Source organism: Sciurus carolinensis, chromosome 7 (assembly GCF_902686445.1).
Source record: "Sciurus carolinensis chromosome 7, mSciCar1.2, whole genome shotgun sequence".
Lineage (NCBI taxonomy): Eukaryota > Metazoa > Chordata > Mammalia > Rodentia > Sciuridae > Sciurus > Sciurus carolinensis.
Genome location: NC_062219.1, coordinates 152,196,110 through 152,208,978, shown reverse-complemented (window position 1 = coordinate 152,208,978; position 12,869 = coordinate 152,196,110).

The window sequence follows — 12,869 nt, the reverse complement described above, 5'->3', positions numbered from 1 at the left end:
CATTCCGTTAGCCTGTTACGGGATGCCTGCACCTACTGTCATTAGTGATGTTAGCCTGTGATTTTCTTTGCTTACTGTATCTTTCTGGTCTTTGCAATCATCAAATTGCAGGTCTCTATCAATTTTGGAGATCACAAGAGTTTTGTCCTTATTTTTCTTGAAAGTTTTGTGTAGAATTGGTGTTACTTTCTCTTTAAATTTTGAAGAAACCATCACTGAGGTTTATTTAAACCTGGAATTTCCTTAAAAGGAACATTTTTAAAAATTATTAATTTTTTAATTTTTTACAGACTGCATTTTGATTCATTGTACACAAATGGGGTACATCATTTCATTTCTATGGTTGTGCACGAGGTAGATTCACACCGTTCGTGTAATCATACATGTACAGGGTGATGATGTCTGTCTCATTCCACCATCTCTCATACCCGCTCCCTCTCATTTTCTTCTACATAATCTGAAGTTCCCCTATTCTTCTCTCACTCCCCACCCCCCAAACCCCATTATATATCATTCTCCACTTATCAGGGAAAACATTCAGCCTTTGTTTTTTTTGCGATTGAATTATTTCACTTAGCATGATGTTCTTCAATTCCATACATTTATTTGCAAATGCCATAATATTATTCTTCTTTATGACTGAATAATATTCCATTGTGATATATACCACAGTTTCTTTATCCATTCATCCGTTGAAGGGCATTTAGGTTGGATCCACAATCTGGCTGTTGTGAACTGAGCTACTATAAACATTGATGTGGTTGTGTTACTGTAGTATACTGATTTTAAGTCCTTTGGGTATAAACTGAGGAGTGGGATAACTGGGTCAAAGGTAGGTCCATTCCAAGTTTTCTGAGGATTCATTTAATTTTTTAACAGGATAGTCAAGATTATCTTTCACCTTGAGTGAGATTGGGTAGTTTGTGTCTTTTAAGGAGCTTGTCTCAACTCTGCTGTAGAGTTTATTGATTATAGTATTCCCTATGATTTGCCTTTAATGTCAATAGAATCTCAAGCAATCCCCCTTTCATTCTTTATGTCGATAACTAGATATTGTGTGTGCTTTCTATTTTCCTGATCACAGGTCCTAAAATTTAATCATTTTCTTGATCTTCACATAGAACCAAGTTTTGTTCCTATAAACTTAATCTATTGTTTTTATGTGCCATTAGTATATCCCCTTATCTTGTATTTTTTTCAGCTTATTTTGTGTTAGATTACTCTTCTCGAGGTAGAAGCTTAAGATACCGACTTAGGATGGTCCCTCTCTATAAATTTCCGTTATTGACTTGGTCTGTTTGCCAGCTGTACCAAAGGACCATAGACCAGGGAAAAAATCTTTACCACCTATACCTCAGATTAAGCATTAATTTCCAAGATATACAAAGAACTCAAAAAACTTAACACCAGAAAAATAAATAATTTAATCCACAAATATGCAAAGGGAATGAACAAATACTTCAAAGAAGAAATACAAATGGTCAAAAAAAATATGAGAAAATGTTCAACATCACTAGCAATTAGAGAAATGCAAATTAAAACCACACTGAAATCCATCTCACTACTCCAGTCAGAATGGCAATTATAAAGAATACAAGTAACAATAAACTTTGGCAATGATGTGTGGAGAAAAGTACTCTCATACATTTTTGCTGGTGGGATGGCAAATTAGTGCAACCACTATGGAAAGCAGTGTGGAGATTCCTTAGTAAACTTGGACTGGAACCACCATTTGACCCAGCTATCCTACTCCTTGGTATACACCCAAAGGACTTAAAAGCAGCATGCTGTAGTGACACAGCCACATTGATGTTCATGGCAGCTCAACTCATAATAGCCAAGCTATGGAACAAATCTAGGTGTCCTTCAGTGGATGAATGGGTAAAGAAAATGTGGTATACACACACACACACACACACACACACACACAATGGAATACTATTTATAGAAGAATAAAATTATGACGGTTGACAGTAAGTGGATGGAACTGAAGAATATTGTGCTACGTGAAATAAGCCAATTCCCCAAAACCAAAAGCTGAATGTTCTCTCTGATTTGTGAATGCTAACCCCAAACAAGGGAAGTCGGGGAGGGGAAAAATAGAAATCCACTGGACTAGACAAAGGGAAATGAAGGGAAGGGTGGGGAAAGGGGAATAGGTAAGAGAGTAGAATCAATTGGACATAACTTTCCTAGCCTTGTATTTGAATACATGACCAGGATAACTCCACATCATGTACAACCACAGGAGCGGGATCCTAAATAGAATAAGTTATACTTTATGTATGTAGTTTGCCAAAATATAATCTACTATCATGTATAATTAAAAATAACAAATTTAAATAAAGAAAAAGGAAAAACCCTAAAATAAATATAAAAGGGTTCAATCCCTAGTACTAAATGAAGAAAGATACAGATGAAATAAAGCATAATGTGATGAAATATCAAACACAACCATATCAATTATCAAGTCATTGACAATACATAAAGAATGTTCATGGCTGTATTCTAGTAAAACTATCTACTAAAACAAGCAGTAACCTTTTAGTAGGCAAAAATTTCTTAAAGAGTAACAAAATTGCTAAGCATAAAACACTGAAAAATCAGATTTTACAAAAATTAAAAATGTTTGTTTATTAAAAGATACCATGATAAGTCAAAAAAAGATTGACCATAAAAATGAGACAAGATACTTGAAAAGCAAATATTTTAATGAAGAACTTGTATCCAGAATATATAAGAGCACCAATATATCGATTAGGAAGAACAAACAATACCCTCCTCAACACATATGGACAGAAGATAGTCATTTCACAACAGAAGGTTCATGAATGGTGATAGGCACATGAAAAAATACTCAAAATTACCAGAGAAACTAAAATCACACTAAGATGGTATTTTGCACCCACTGGAATACCTAGGTTAAAAAGTTTGAAAAGAGGAAATATGGTCAAGGTGTGGAACAACTAGAACTTTCACTCATTTTTACTGGATATGTAAAATGGTGCAACCTTTTTGGGAAAATATTTGGCCATTTTATGTAAAGGGAAGCATACCCATCATTTCCATTCCTCTTTTCCCATGAGAAATGAAAACCTTTCCCTCAAAAGCATTGTACAAGACATTCTCCATAGCAGCTTTATGTTAAAAGCTAGAAACAATTCAAATATTCATCAACAGCAGAAAAGTTAGTATAGCATGAATACTCATGGATTCCGACATGCAATAATCACACTTCAGTGACCAGTGCATATACTGACATGGATGGTTATCAGAAACCTTTCCACTGAAAGGAGTCAGGAAAAGAAAAGGACACCCTGTATAATGCTATTCTGCGAGAGGTTCAAAACCAAGCAAATCTAATGACAGACATGAAAGCAAAGGTCACCAATTGGGAGTCAGGTTAATGAGAAAGACATAAAACAACTTTCCTGGGTGCTTGGAAATATTCTGCCTGATCAAGATGGTAGTATGTTGATTTATCAAAAAGTATCAAATTGTACACTTAAAAGTTGGTGCATTTTACTTTATGTAAGTTTTACCTCTATCCAAAAAAATTAATTGATTGTTAGGAAAAAAATGAAGTATATTGTTTTATTGGAGGAAAAGTATTTGGAGGAGCTGGTGAGAAGAACAGAAAATGGTGGAGCGGGAAGTTGAGAGGAAAGAGACTGACCGGAAGGAAAGAGAGGAGGACCCAGAAAGACAACTCAAGGAAGTGTTGGGTTTTCTGGATGAACCTTGCAGAAAAGCCAAGAAAAGAAAAGATTATAATTTATCTTACAGTTTTATGACTACTTTGGAACTACTTAGAATCTAAGTCAAGTTCAGTGACTACTGTCCCTAGTTGAGAGTGTTCTGAGATTCAAAAACACCAAATAATATATATATGTCAGAGGAAAGCAGTCCAGAAGTCCTGGAGTCCAGAGGAGCTTGGAGGAGCTTGGAGGAGCTCTCCGCCTCTCCAGATGCCCACTGGTTGTTTATAGGCTCAGAGCCACGTGGGGGCTGAGCGTCCTGGGTCTCCACTACGCAGAGTGAGGATTACATAAGTGTTCAGGTGTTCCCTGCCCCGTGGGGTTTACGGGTATAACAGAGGAAGATTATTTTTGCAAGATAGCAACCTATATTAGGCACACATGCGTTTATATTGTTTTTGGCATCTGGGGGCCGTTTTTACTAGATTTTGTCAAACACGTTTCCTTTCTGAACAGAGGCTGCACACAACAATTGGATGAACAATTTTGCAAAATCTCTCAGGGGGCCTCTCTCGAGGCTGAGGCTGTATGAGATCACGACATGAGAATACGACTTGGCTGGAGTTTTATTTCGGTAAGTGATCTCATTCACTTAAAGCACTAATCATTTTAACAGGAGAAAAATACAGCCTTCCAAAATCACAGCAGGAAAAAATAAGGGAAAAAGCATGTCAAAGAGATCTTGTGGAGGTTCCCATGTGATTTTACACTGAAAATTTTCCATTTATACATCATCAGGATGGATATACAGTCTGATATTACTGGTGAAAGATATATGAGAAAGTCCACCTAATGCAAACAAATTGGATTCTAGGCTGCAGAGCTGACTTACCTGGTTTGGGTTTATTATATTTGACATGAAGAAAACCATTTTCCCCCTTTAGAAGACTTTCCATCATAAGACAAATAACATCTGCATGAACTGAATTTGCAGATGAAAAATGTTGTACTCTGCATTACAGAAAACTTGATCGTATGGAAGAGGTCAGCCTGGTACACGATATTTGAGAAATTTAAACATGGCTACCACTACCATGAATCCTGGTTTTACTTTATTTCATTTTTGTATTTGGTTTGGCAAAGCATCGTTCTTTCGTTTATATTGCCATCTCCCCGACTTTAAATCTGTCCCTTTGTTTATTTCTGATTCGCCAGTGTGCAAGCTTTGCGCCATAAATGGAGCAGAACACTTTTAAACACTGCACACTAAAGGGAGTGGGATTATTTACAAGGAACCTTAACAAAGTCTGCAAAGCACGTGACACCTAGGAACCAAGTTAGCCTAATTCTATTTTCCATCAGTAAATGCATCAGGAACAGGGTCAAGGAAGTCCATGGGATGGTTAGATTTTAAACAAAAGTATCACCTACTCGGGGGACAGGGAGAGGGGATGATGGACTTTCCTCTGTTTGCATTTGTGACCATCTCATTCTTGGGTTTTCCAGGGACAGCATGGAGAGATGCAGCCCACTGCCTGAGAAGATAATCAGCGTAAGAAGGGACTGTAACCTAGAGGTGCCTGTGGTCAGCTCCTGGGGATTTGTAGGACTCCCTCAGCTTCCGGCATGCAGCTGCTGCCCTCGGCTCTGCACCCCCACTCTTCTGCACACACTGCGGAGGAGGGAGCTTGCAGCACGTGGGAGACTCACACGCAGGGTCTGTCGTCGGAGCCAGTGAAGTCAACCCAAGTCTGAATTCTCTCCAGTCCCCCACCCTGCAGAATTACAGCTTCCCAAGCTCTGACTGGTCTTTCCCAAGTGAATAACAGAGTGCTATATCCAATTTGGGAAGTTTGTGGACCATTTATTCTGCTGTTGCTCGAATCCCTTGTCTTGGCTCACTGCCCAGGCCTGAGTCTTCGCACACACCTACGACCAAGTTCTTAAGCACGTGCTGCTCCAGAGGCCTTCTCTGGTGACCCCAGGGTTCAGCACGCCCTCCTGTGCCTCGGGAACTCCCGATCCAGAGCGACCAACTCCTCCCTCAGGAGCGAGTGCTTCTCTCCTCTCCTTCTTCACCAGACCTGGGAATTGCCTCTTCCTCGCCAAGCCCTTGACGCCTGAAGATTGCCATTTAGATTCTGTAAATTTGTCAACATCCTCATACCTGAGGACCAGAGTTGGCACCCTCCAACCTCCATTCTGAATCCTCTACCATCTCTGCCTCTCTGTGGAGTCAAACTCCCGCTCCTTGGGACTTACGCCCACCCCCATAGGGCCACTCCATAATCACCTGTGGCCTTTCTCATCACTGGTGCTTGGTCACCTGCATTTTCTTCATAGCCATGGTCTCCTCCTCCTGATTAAATGAAGACTTAATTCAGGAGCCTGCACCTTCGCTTTGGCAACCCAGGAAACATGAGAGCTTCTCTGCTCCGGCACCTCTTCTGCCCTGTTTGGTTCACCTCCTTTCTGCCCAATCCCCAGGCCCATCCCTGTGGTCAGACCCTGGACCTTGGCTTCTCCTTAAACTCTTCCGCCATGGGGCTAAAGGTCAGGGCTTGACTGAGATAGACAAAAGGAAAGAGGTGGGAAGACTCAAGGGGCTGCTTTGTTTCTTTATTTTTATACAAAATGCTGTGAGACAGACATGTAGAGAGTCCACTGGAGAGTGAGTGAGCAGGTGAAAGCTGCGGAAGACTTAGTGATGGAGAAAGACGCGTCAGGAAAGAGGGGAAGTGCACACGTCTAGACGGCAAGAAAGAGCACCCTTTCCTTTGTCAAGGGCAGAAGTACAATGAGAGCGAAAGTTTTCCTATGTGGACAACTGAGGAAATGTATGCCTAGTGGCTTCTAATTCCTCTGTAAGGAAAAAGTAGAACTTTCCTGCAGAGTGAGAGAATGAAACGGGGCAGGAACAGAACTAAAGGATGGTGTGAACATAGGAAGAGGTTTGCCAAGCAGTCTGCACACCCGGGTGGATGCCCGACCATGAACATGTCGGAGCAGATGATGCAGGAACTGTGACCCGAGGGCTGTGTGTGGCAGAAGGCACGCAGCTGAAACGTCTGCTGAGCATGAAGTGGCTGGACAGTCGTGAGGCCGTCCAGCGAGCTCCCAGGTTGGAGTAACCGGAGAAATCCAAGGACAAAAGCCTCGGGAAAGTCGAAGAGGAAGCGTAATGCACACCGAAGAGAAAAACTGTAAGCACAGGAAGTGCAGAGAGTGAAGAGCCAGAAACAGCCCCACTCTTCCTTTCTCCTGTGAAAAATTATGGGACTCACATTAACTGGCATAAAAATATCATTTCTACATAAAAAGTTATTAGGGACTTACAAAACCAAAAGCACATGACAAATGCATTTTAGTGACACATTCCATTTGTAATTTGGAAACTGGCTGCCTGTTCAGCCTTGTCAGAGCCTAACTGAAGTGGAATCTTTAACCCAGTAGTTTATTTAGAGAGAAAAAGGGAGTGCGTTTGGTAGAGACAGTGAGGAAAGCAATTCCATACCTAATTCATTCAACCGCAAATTGTCTCGATCCCCAACTCCCATGGCAAACAAACAAATGGCAGTCATTCCTTTCAAACTCTGCATAAAGGTTGCAGAAATTGAATCATCATTCATTTCAAAACATGAAATAATATCATAAAAAGTGCAATCAAGTTTCTATTTCCCGCAATATTTTACTTTAAAATCAAAAAGGACAGAGACAACACACAGGCAACCTCAAGGGCAGGTAAGAATCAGAGCAAAATAAACAATTCCAAGAGGAAACTGAAAAAACAGCATGGTGATTTTTCTTGAGGACTTGCTAATCTCCAAGGGAAGGAGAACGCGAAGGAGGCAGGAGCTCTGCACTTTCCCAGGAAGAAGGGTGGACCAGTGGTGTGGCTCCTAGGCACTGGGGCAACAGCCAGGGTCTTCTCACAAGGGGTCTTGGATAAATCCTGGAAACCAGCACTCAGAACTATCATTCATTTGATAATCTCTTGCAGTCAAGTTCTATCCCACGAAATGAGTAAAGGGCAGGGGTTTGCGTTGCATCACCAGCAGGTAGGCTGAAGATTCTGGGCACACAACCTCTACCAAAGGGGACAGTGGACTCTGGTACTGCTCTGCACTTGACTGCTCTTACTCACTGGGCACTGGGACTCAAGTTCAACTTGCCTTCCAAGGAGAAGTGCGCTTGCTGTTTTCCATGAAGTCTCTGCTAGCTGGTGAGCTGCACACGATGCAGTCCGGGGACAAAGAGGACTTGGCCAAACTACGGAAGAGAATGAACTCTTCCAGGACCAGTCCCACAGGCTGACCTGGGGGCAGTTGTTCAGAAAGTGCATTTCCTCTCAAAGACCGAGATGGCAGTGATATGCGCGCTGTCTGGATTTATTGAGAGATAACAGGAGGTGAGGGATCAGCACACTGCATTCCCTGTCCTTGAACTAGTAAGGAGAAGAAGTGACAGAGGAAGTTTGCTGTTACGGGATGTCAGTTCTGCAATCTTAACATCTTACTGAGAAGTCACAATGCAGATATAAACAAGCAAATAATATCATTGTGGTGGTCTCTGCTGGGGTAACACTGTCACGCTCAGCCTCAACTAGACATGAGCTATGGAAGTTCTTCCTCTGGCTTTCCAGGACGGGAAAAAGCAATGGAAATGCTAGTGCAAATTTATACATTTTCCCATCCATTTGACAAATATTTGTTAGTACCTACCAGGAGCTGGGCATTGTTTTACGTGCTTCTGATGCATACACGCACAACACAGGTCAAATCCTAGTGGAGTCTACGTTCCAGCTGGAGGAGAAACACAGCAACGGTAGATAGAAATTAGAGAGTACATTGAAAGGATAATGTGAGCAAGTGATGCTGTAAGAAGAATCAGAAGAACCAAGTCAGAAGAGATGCTTTTCCTTAAATAGAGTGCTTGGAATTGGAAGACAAATGACATATTCATCCAAGTCTCACAACAGTCGGGGAGCCGGTTCCTGACGACCAGGGGAGATGACATCTGCACATAGGGGTGGATTGAATTTTGGAAACAGGGGCCTTCACTCTTCTGTCTTCTGGAAAGAGGGAGGCAACATCTACTAAGAGCTTCACAGACTTACAGTAATAAACTTGATGAGTGGGAGAGCCACGGTGAGGCAAGAGATAGGCTTGGAACAAGAGAAAGTATAAGCAGGTCTCAGCAGTGTCAGGAAACCAGTTTCCCTGGGCACTGGGCATTTGTCTTGGTGCAGTTGGAATCGTGGCATGGGATTCTGCACGAGGCGCTTGGCAGAGCAAGAAATGCAGGGGTTGATTCTGAACTGGGAATTGGCAAGTGAGAGAGACAGGGGAGCAAGAGAGCCCAGATTGCTGTTGAAACAGCACATGTGGAGATGGGCCAGGGCGTCCAAGTTCAGGGAAAGAAAGTGGAGACCCACAGGAGACCCAGCTGGAGAGGAAAGAAAGTTTCAAGGCACGGGGGAAGAAGAAAGTGAGAAGTAAATGAACAGAATGCCGTGATCGAGGGGGACTTTGGATTCTAACCTGGCGACTAAATGCTTCTAGGAATAACGATGTGCAATCTTGATGTTGAGTTACTGAGAGGCTGCTGGAGAAGACGGTGGGATTGCGGGTTGTCTAAGCTCACGTTCCCCTCGGCGCTCTTGAGGATATTAATCAGCCGTGGCACTGGGAGAGAAAACACAAACTTGGCAGTTGAGTTTAAAGAACGCAGGCCTTTCTCTCACTAGCTCTGCAACCTTGAGAAAGTTCATAAAGGAAAAGAAGTCTCCCTCACATGCAGAATGGATAAAATGGAGTGCAGTACAGCGCTATTAAAGAATAAATGAGCCGGGCCCGGCGGCGCACACCTGCAATCCCAGGAGCTCAGCACGCTGAGGCAGGAGGATCACAGTTCAAAGCCAGCCTCAGCAACTTAGTGAGGCTCTAAGCAATTTGGTGAGATCCCGTCCCCAAATAAAACATAAAAAGGGCTGGGGATGTGGCTCAGTTGTTGAGCACCCCTGGGTTCAATTCCCAATACCAAATGAATAAATAAATAGATGAATAAATAAATAATGAACTGATGAATGCCTGCAATGCATGCCTTGCACAGAGCCAGACCTATCACGGCCTTCCGCTGTAAGGAGCTTCTCACATGGAGCACTTCAGTGCTAGAGAGGCGTCCTGTACAGGTGTTACTCCTATAGTACTGATATTAAATCCATGGTACTTCTCAACATCTTAAAATTGATAGTGTCTCAGAAATAAAGTATTTGGCCATTCTCTTCCCTGTTTTTCTCTATTATTTCTTCCATACTGGATTCAAGGAAATAACTTTAAATTAGGAAAATAATTGTTGTATGAGCAGAGAATGTAATAACTGGCTGTCAGGAATCTGGCACAAGACTATGGCTGTACTGGAAGGTGAAAATTCAAATGATCCACAACGAGGGGCATAATGATATTTCAGACCAGCACTTGGTCTGAAATATGAATTTATTTTCCTGTGCTTAAATCTCACTTTGCACCCCAAATTCTCAGGAAAGGGTTCTGGAAAGTTTTAAGGATATAAACCTTTGGAAGAACCCAAAGGTGATTGATAATGACACCAGGAAATCACTGAAATGTTGTAAAGTAGCCTCTATCCTATGGCAAAGAAAGACATAAACCTCCAGAAACATCCATATCTATCCACTAAACTTCTCTCCCATCCAGATATGGCAGGAAGGGAAGGGGAGGTCACAGCTTGGAGGCAAGAATCAAAATGGTTGGATGTTAAAAGGAGTCTTCACAGTGTTCTTATCATTGTAACCAATGTAGAACACAGGCTTAAAATCAGCAGCTCTACCCAGGAACCGTCTCTGTGGGAGGGTCCCCCATGCTCTGGATTCTTCGAAAGCATCATGTTAATTTCTTTGAGGAGGCAGGCGAGGTGCAAGTTCTCAGATCCTCCCTGGAGAATTCAGGTCCCTTACAAAAAGTAACTCATGGCAGCTGAGACAAAGAGGAACCCACGTCCCGGGAGAGGTCAGAGCAGCACGGCACTGACAGGGAAGCAGGGGCTCCACCTGGGACAAAGAGCAGCCACCATCAGAGGGCGAGCTCACGCGCTGGGGCAGGAGCAGGAGGGACGGGTCTAACCTCGCAGGGACCAGGCACGTGTACCGGCTCCAGGAAGAACCGTGAGCCAGCAGGGAGCATGGTGGGGCCAGAAGCAAGGGTCTCCTGTGCTCGAGCAGATGTCACAGCTCAGGGACTTCTACACGGAGCGCACGCGTGGAGTCCCGTCTCTTCTCAACTGCTTTGAACCCCTCTGCATAGCACGGCATCTGTGACTTACGGTGCACGATCGACCTCGAGTCGAAGGCACCGAGGTTCACCCGCAGGCGAACTCCAGAACACCGTCTCTTCAGCGTCACCTGGAAGGATTTACATTTGGGCCTCTAAGTATTAGTCGTTTTTAAATTCCTGATCTTCTACTTGGCTTCTCTCTCTGGATTTCCCAAAGACTCAAAGCTCTCTTTGTCATAGGCAAAAAGGCAAACTTCTTGGGATTCACATATGCACACCACCATCCCAGTGCCAGCTGAACGAAGACTGTGTGCTACCGTCAGAAGACGGGCACATGCTCTGAGGACATTCCCTGATCCAGTGTGTGCCAGGCACAGTGCTGTGTCCTACTTACCTCAGCTCAGTTCAACTTAACTTCTATAAAATAACTGTCTTCTCAATTGTACGCATGAAGCTAAGTGATAGTTTACCTGCCTCGGATCCTAAATCTTGTAGTAAAACACCTGAACGTTGGCCCCTGACTCCTGACTTCCAATCCATGTAGCTTTACCAACATCCTATGCTGTTTTCTTCTGTCTTCACAGAAACCCTCTACATCCTCTGCCTGAGGTTTGTGGTCAACCTTTCAGACGTTCCCATTTCCCGTGGCCTTCCTAACTGATTTGCCCTTGGCCAGCTGAGAGACTTCATTGTGATGTGCAATGTACTGTCCCAGCCTCAATAGCATCACCCTGCTTCCAGACTCCCAACAGTCCACTCACCTCATTACCGAATCATCTCTTCCTGCCTGTATCTATGCCTTCGCTTTGAAGGCCCTGAGCCCCCAATCCAGGTCAGGACATCTGGCAGTCAGTGAAAGTTTGTTAGGAACATTAGTGACAATAAACTTGGCACAGGCGGTGGGGGCTCCTCCCTTTTGCGGATAATGCTCCTGTCTAAATGCACATCAGCTTTGGAAGTGGTTTTTCATTGCAGATTATTTTCCTCCAGTTGTATCTATGAAGTTTTCAAGCAGGGACTTTCTTACTTCGAATAGGAGCGCCTACCTAGGAATTATTTTAATTTTACACCTTTCCCCCGTGTCCTTCATAGAAGAAAGTGTTTTAGGTCAAAGTCAAGGGACAACAATAGCATAACCAGGATAATAACCTTTGGGATCCTTTTTCCTGATGTTCATTCAGGAGTAAGCGAATGACTTCACAAGATACTCTTAGTAAGAAACAAGTAAAGTTTAGAAGCAGCTTAAATGTCTGTTGCCTCAGAGCAACATGAAAGTCACATCTCGCTCTGTCTCTACCCAGTATTTAAATGGTGCAGAGTTAGGCGGGTGGAAATGTGGGTCACATTTCAAAATTTTAAAGCTGTTTAACATCAGCTAGCATGGAAGCAATCAACAGGCTTGGAAACCGAATAGCTGAGATCATTCATTCATTAATGTTTTTCCTATCTTTCACAAAACATTTATTCAACACTTACTTTTTGTTAGGCTTTAAATTGGGATACTAAATCATGGAGACAAGACCGTGCTCCTTCTTCCTCTCCAGAGGGGGAAGTGAGGTAGACAGGTGATTGGAGCACAGTGTGACGTGTCCTGCTGGATCAGAGTTCCTCCGGGTCAGCTCTTGTCCACTGAGGACACTTCATTCAGAATGGCTTGAACCAGAAAGTCATGGAGGAGCTTCCGTTAGACCAGATCCACTGAAAACAGTGCAGGGTGAAATTTAACACTGAATTAATCATTCAAATGCAGTCATTTGCAAAGATACATAAAATATTTTAGATATTTGTAATATAACAATGACATATACAAAGAAAAATATGTATTTATAAGTCTGTATAATCTTCAGGGATAAAATATGGCCTTTTTCACATCCTTTTGAAG